The sequence below is a fragment of the Entelurus aequoreus genome, linkage group LG11 (assembly GCF_033978785.1).
Source record: "Entelurus aequoreus isolate RoL-2023_Sb linkage group LG11, RoL_Eaeq_v1.1, whole genome shotgun sequence".
Classification (NCBI taxonomy): Eukaryota; Metazoa; Chordata; class Actinopteri; order Syngnathiformes; family Syngnathidae; genus Entelurus; species Entelurus aequoreus.
This window is the reverse complement of record NC_084741.1, coordinates 49,201,703-49,208,529: the sequence shown is the minus strand read 5'-3', so window position 1 is coordinate 49,208,529 and position 6,827 is coordinate 49,201,703. Positions and strand designations below refer to the sequence as shown.

The following is a 6,827-nucleotide window of genomic DNA, read 5'->3' as shown; positions in this document are numbered from 1 at the left end:
CGGGTTTTTTACCACTTTATTTGCAGTGTTCTGTTCTCTTGCATGTTTGTCTGGACAGTTGAATACATCAACTTTGAGATATGATGCAGCTGACCTGATGATATTCCTTGATAAAAGTTTGAGAAGAATGTTTTTGTGTTATTCATAAGACTACTACTTTTCAGTTTTGTAGATATGGACTATTGTGTGTGAAGTCCTACTTAAGGTTAAATACAATTTAAGAATTAGGCTATCAAGTTAAGCTAAATGTTGTGATGGTTGATAAAATCTGGATGAAGGATATTTCGCTTTATTTTACTTGTTGTTTTTTTGCACTACTTTAAAGCCAAATGCTCATTGGTATATCTTAGTTTGCATTCAATATTTAATGTTACTTTACAGATTTTTTGTTATACATATTTACTGCTATTCATGTCATATGGCACACTGCAACCTATTGATTTCATATAAATGCCAAATGTTCTAAAATACTGTATACAGTGTTTCTTTTCTTCAATTAGTTCATATACACATGTTTGACGTTAAATATGTTATTAAACGTAATAGCGTCTAAAATAACGAAATGAAAAATTACGTCCTAGTTAGTTTGCTGAGTAACTTGTTACTCTTACAATGAGGTAACTGAGTTACAAACTCAATTACTCTTTGGAAGAAGTAAATTGTAACTGTAACTAATTATTTCTTAAAAGGTAAGATGACCAACACTGATTAGGTGACAATAGTTCTTGTAAGAAAAAAGCTGTTTTTCACAGGCGAAACACAGTCAAGGTTTTTGTTCTATTAGTTGAAGGATTGAAACGGCACACCATGTGCTTTCTGCACACCTTAAACCAGGGGTGTCCAAACTACGGCCCGCGGCCCAAGTGCGGCCCTTGAGACATCACAAGTTCAACACAAGATTGGCCCGCAGGGAGATTTTTCACCCCCATGTGGTGGAGAGCAGACGATGGTCATCGGATGTATATTGCACTATTGATCTGTAATGGCACAGCATCGATATATATGACCCAATCCAAACAACTTTCCCCGCTCATGGTGTAAATTAACTATAACCAACAAATAAAGTCAACACACGGTCACAAATAACCAATGTTGGGTTAGTTACTGAAAACCAGTAACTAGTTACAGTTACTACTTACTTTATTTCAAAAGTAACTCAGTTACTAACTCAGTTACTTACACCAAAAAGTAATGCGTTACTGTGAAAAGTAACTATTTAGTTACTTCTTTTTTTTTAATTATTTTAAGGCTCCCATTAATGCCCTTTTAGCCTTTATTTCAGTAATGTTATTGCACTGGAGAATAATACAATCTGTTGATCAACTTGACATGCATTTGCATCACTGAACTCTGCTAAGCAATGTGGTCTACATACAACACACAAAGACAAAGATATGTTTCAAAGGGCCAAAGTATTTTGGGCCAGAACAAATTGACAAAACTATTTTAAATAGCTGCAACATAACATACATACGTATCAAACCGCATAATAACATGTCACAACATAGCTGTAAACCTGGCTTCATCCAAGGAAGGCACACATGACACATGACATGAATATATGTCATGTCACTATATACCGCACACATACTGCTATACACAAGCCTAACCAGGCGTTTTTTTCTCTCAAGGAATTGTGAAATAAAATCATGTCTTCATGAGATCAACACTGTACTGAAGCCCAGAACACTCTACGCATTTCCCCAGTTTTAGTTTAGAGAAAAGGAAAGATTGGCCTGGCCCACTAGGATCCCTCTTTATGTTTGTGAACTTTATAGTCTATACATTTAGAGTGATGTGATAATCAAACACTCTAGAAGTCTAGAATGAAGGAGTATATAAGATAATTGAGTGTGTGTACCTTCAGTGCTGAATGATGAGCTGAGGCAGAGTTTGGAGTGTTTTCTTTAGCTTGCTTTCCATGTTTATGCACTCACTGTCCACTGTGTCCAGGAACTTGGAAAATGTTTTCGTGCCATTTGCCGTTTGACGCCCGCTATCATGCTAATTAGCTGCCTGAAAGTGGGTGACCCCACTGTAGAAATAGCCTGCATGTCTTCTAGCACATACGCTGCAATGGCTCTATCAATGTTGTCCTGGCTAGCAGGCCCTCCGTTAAAATCCTTAGGTGGTGGTGGTGGTGGAGGTGGAGGTGAAGGTGAAGGGTGTCTCTCTTTACTAGCTTTGTCGAAGCAAGTTGCTTTTGTAGCTGTTTCAGCATATTTGAATTGCTGTTTTGGGCAGTAGATAGGATCTTTGATCCAAGACACAACTTACATTTAACTAAAATGTTCTTTTCTTTGTGCTCGACAAAAGAAAAGTAGTGAGAATATCTCCATGTTAAGAAACTCTGCTTCGGTTTCGCCATGATGTCTTGTTAGTAAACACAGACACCCCCCCCCCCCCCCCCCCACACACACACACACACACAAGATCTGAAGGACGACACCGCAGCAATAAAACACACTCAGATCTTCTCAGTTTCTAGCCGATACTATATAAAAAATAACATAAAATAACGCAGTAACGCATCATATATTAACGGTAACTGAGTTACTGAATATAAAAAATAACGCGTTAGACTACTAGTTACAGCTGAAAATAACGCTGTTACAGTAACACGTTACTTTGTAACACTGCAAATTACACACCTCCTCATTGAACTTTGTGGACATTATAAAACCAAATTACACATACATAAAAGCCATTAAGTGCATGATGAGTAATGCAAAACACTCCCCCCATATTTCCCCATGTTTGGCACATTTTAGCTGCTTGATATTTCTGATTTATTACCAAATTTTAAGGAAGTCATCACGTCAGAGAAAGAAACAAGGAAAGAGTCGAACTTTCACATACTGTTAATATTCATGGTTTTATCGTTTATACTTCAATCATTCATATTGCATTGTCGTCACGGTCTGATGGGAAGGTTGTTAAAGTTGAAGGAGTTGAAGTTATGTGTTGTTGTTAAGTCTGTGATAGCTTGCTTTAATCAATGCAAACTGAAGTGTTATTTTGGTACAAAAGATTGTTGTTACGCTACAATCCTCGCTCTGCTGTGTGGCAAAAGAAAAAGCATTTTTTTTATTTGTATATGCGTGTCTATGTGTATGTGTGCGCGAGCGCATCCATAAAACAGTGTATTGGTGATTACTCTCGAGAATATGGCTTTTGTACTGTATTTGTACATGTTTGACAAACTTCCCTCTATAATTTGGTATGAAAATAAAATGCATACTAAAACATTGCAATCGCAGATTAAGTATAAAAACAGCTGTGTAACGTGATCACAGTTCACTCTGACCCCGAGTTTCCACTGAATACGGTACAGCCGCGGACTGGCATACACGCTTCGGCGGACTCAAAAAACATGAAATAAAGGTGTTTAATAATCACCTCACCACGTTTATTTGTTGAGTATTTTTGCTCATGCAAAATTAAACATCATTATTGTAGATTAAAAATAATTTGTGAATAATTCAATCAAAATTAATCCACAGCAACACAGTGATTAATTGGATTAAAATGTGTAATCGCTTCACAACTTTAATTACGACTAGTATCTCCAGTGCATTTTGTGAAGATAATACATTTTTAACAATTCCAATTAACCGTATGTTGTACAAGAGCCAGCAATGTATATATTTAATTGAGTGCTTTACCTTTGACTCCGGTAAAAAAGATGTCCTGGTCTCCATTATGTAACTACTAATGTTGTCCGGTGCTTTTTCAACCTTAGTCTGCTTCTCATCTTAGAGTTTTAGTTACAATGAAGTCTAAAGTAAATATTTGAGTTTTCCTTGGTCATTAGCATAGGACTGTTATGTGAGGATATTTACCAATGTGCTTCTCTTTTTAGTTTAAACAATTCCACATGCAATATACTGTTCTCACAAACAGTACATCTCGATAAATTACAATGTCTTTGGAAATATATGTCGGTGGTTAATTTACAAAAACTAAACTCTTATATTCTATACTATTCTCAAAGTTATGAAATCAAATACATTTTGCAGCTGTACCCTTATATTACAATTCAGCTTAAAAGCATGAATATGCCACAGCATACATAAACTGAAAAAATAGCTTTATAAAACATGCCCAAAATAAAGGTGATCAGTTTTGATTGACACTGCAACAGATCAACATGCTGATTGTTGTAGTTGGGCTGTAGTTTTGCCAAATGTAATGTTCACTAACTTAACTGTTAAGCATTTTTAAAGAAAATATTTCCGTTGAAATTCTAGTTTGAAATGTCAAAGTCACTGTTATGACTTATTCGGAACTGAAATATGCGTGCAAGCATGCCTTGCATCATCAAAATGCTCCTTATTACAATCTAGAAGGAATGTCAATCACAAACATGGCAGATCAGTAGGGGTGTAACGCTACACAAAAATTTCGGTTCGGTACGTACCTCGGTTAAGAGGTCATGGTTCGATTCATTTTCGGTACAGTAAGAAAACAACAAAATATACATTCTTGGGTTATTTATTTACCAAATTTGCAAAATCTTCCACCAAAAATATTTTTCTTACTGGAATATTTGATGTGAAGTAATCGGAACCTTGGATAGGTCAATAATTCATTATAACATTGATTTTGATTCAATATTATGTTTTGAGCAATGACAGTTTGAAAGAAAAAAAAACAGCTTTGTTTTATTAGTCAACATTGCAACTTTTTCTAAATTACATTTAACCTTCAAGCTTTTTTATTTCACTTTTGTTATGTTTTTGTTTATTTTAATGGTATTTTTAGAATGTGCCATGGGCCTTTAAAACATTAGCTGTAGGCCGCAAATGGCCTCCGGGGCACACTTTTGACGCCCCTGCTATAGATAATAAAAAATTTAAGCTGATAAATCTATGGATAAAAAGCAGAGCCTGGCGACGCATGCGCGTTTATCATAACTCTCTCGCTCTCTCTGTCTCTGCCCCTCCCTCACGAATGCTGCTGCGCGCACAATTTGTTTTGTTTTTAACCCCTTCTTAACCCTGAACGTACATTGAAAATACACGCAACCCTAACTCAAAATGCCGGACATTTGAGGCATTTAAGAAACTCCGCCCTGACAGCTCCGCAAAAGAGGACATGTCCGGTGAAAAAAGGACGTATGGTCAGTCTATCGTAGCCCGTTAGCTGCTAGCATTCCGTGTGTTGTGCCTCGGTGTGCATTGTTTACACAACGAGCGTTACGCTACTTAATATGTCCGTGTGGAAACTCGTTCGGTACACCTCCAAACCAAACCGACACCCCCGTACCGAAACGGTTCAATACAAATACACGTACCGTTACACCCCTACAGATCTGGGCTGCATCTGGCAAAATGTTGGCTCTAAGCGGTATTTTATTTTGATGTGCCCCTCTCTCTCAAAAAAAATCACACTTTTTGAAGTTATTTTTAAAAAAAATTAATCAAACTTGAATTTGATTTAATGCATGTTTTGTATTAAAGGGGATTCATGTAAATATAACACCGAAACATAAATTTGCAAATCTATCTACACATTTCCAACCAAGGGTAAGCCCAACACTAACACAGTAGGCTATTGGGGGCAGTTAAATGCAAAGGGAGAGAAATTTGCCATTATATGCTTATCATTGACAGAGCAGGAAGAGGCTAGAAATAAGATTGTGGTCAGATGTCATATTAAGCGCCTCGTCATTCATTATTTTACATGATTTTCTTCATACAAAACGTGGCTCCCCACGGATCATGATCTACGTCAAAAGAGGGCCGATGGTCGACCCTGCCTGGCAGATGGTCTACCTTTTTTAAGTGTGAGAAAATGAGTGTGGTAAAACATAATCGAATGAGAACGAGACACCTTTTTTTCCTGGAACTCACTAAAAACATGTAGTAACATGAGCTCATTGAACAATGACTTTACTAGCAGACAGAGTTTCATCTCATCTCTAAAACATCTTTGTCTGAGCAACGTTGCGTCTTTGGCTGTATTCACTAAAGACCATTTCATTGCAAAACATGACTTTGTAGGTCGAGTTTTTTTCTTGTTAAATTAAAGACAAGCCTGGTGCTCTTAAACCAGCATGTGTTCATGTATTATGATGTGTCCTATCATAAATGTCACATTTGTAAATTAAATATTTGATAACACTATAAATGCAGTTTGCAGGGTCTCATGACTATATTTCTGCATAAATTGTCAAACTTCCAAAAGGTAAAAAATGATCTTTAACATAAAGAAGAAGAGAACACAGGAAAGTTTGGACACAGACAACACCCAGTGTATTCATGTTGTAACGACTGGCAGTTCAAGACACATTTTTGCACATGCTGCTGCCTCTGCTTGCATGAACTGGTCCTCGAGCCAGTGATGATGAAATTAGATTATTGCCACTAATTCTTGTCAAATAATGTAAAACCACAGGATATTATTGAGAAGAGACATGCTTCTTACCTCCAGGAACAACTACAGAGGATGAGCCTGAAGAGGAGATGAACAGACTGATTATTCTTCTGTGAGTGGGTGAGGTCTTCAGATTTACTGTCCCGCAAGGAACAGGAGTGGTGTACCCCAAACAAAACACAGAGCGGAGAAGGGGAGGGATGAAGGAGTGTCATGTACAAGCTCATGATTTCACCACTCCCACCACCACCATCATTAGTGCATTATTGCAGCCCTCCGTAGGGAAGAACGTAACATAATGTGATAAGTGACACACAGCCTGTTTGGCACCCTGGGCAAGCACCCCTCTCGGGCACCGCTTCCCCCCACACACCACCACTTGAGGCGCGGACTAACACTTGCCCTTGAAAAAAATTTGGATTTGAATACATATTTGACTGTGTAAGTTG

At 37.4% G+C, this 6,827-nt stretch overlaps 1 protein-coding gene across 1 annotated transcript in view; it reads right to left on the bottom strand.

Moving 5' to 3' along the window:
- LOC133660195 (ectonucleoside triphosphate diphosphohydrolase 3-like) overlaps positions 1-6,517 on the bottom strand; it is a 43,246-nt gene extending 36,729 nt beyond the window's left edge. The window contains exon 1 of the mRNA XM_062063466.1: positions 6,430-6,517. The gene's annotated coding sequence lies outside the window, so the exon portion shown is untranslated. The remainder of the gene's footprint in view (positions 1-6,429) is intronic.
- Positions 6,518-6,827: the final 310 nt, after the last annotated feature.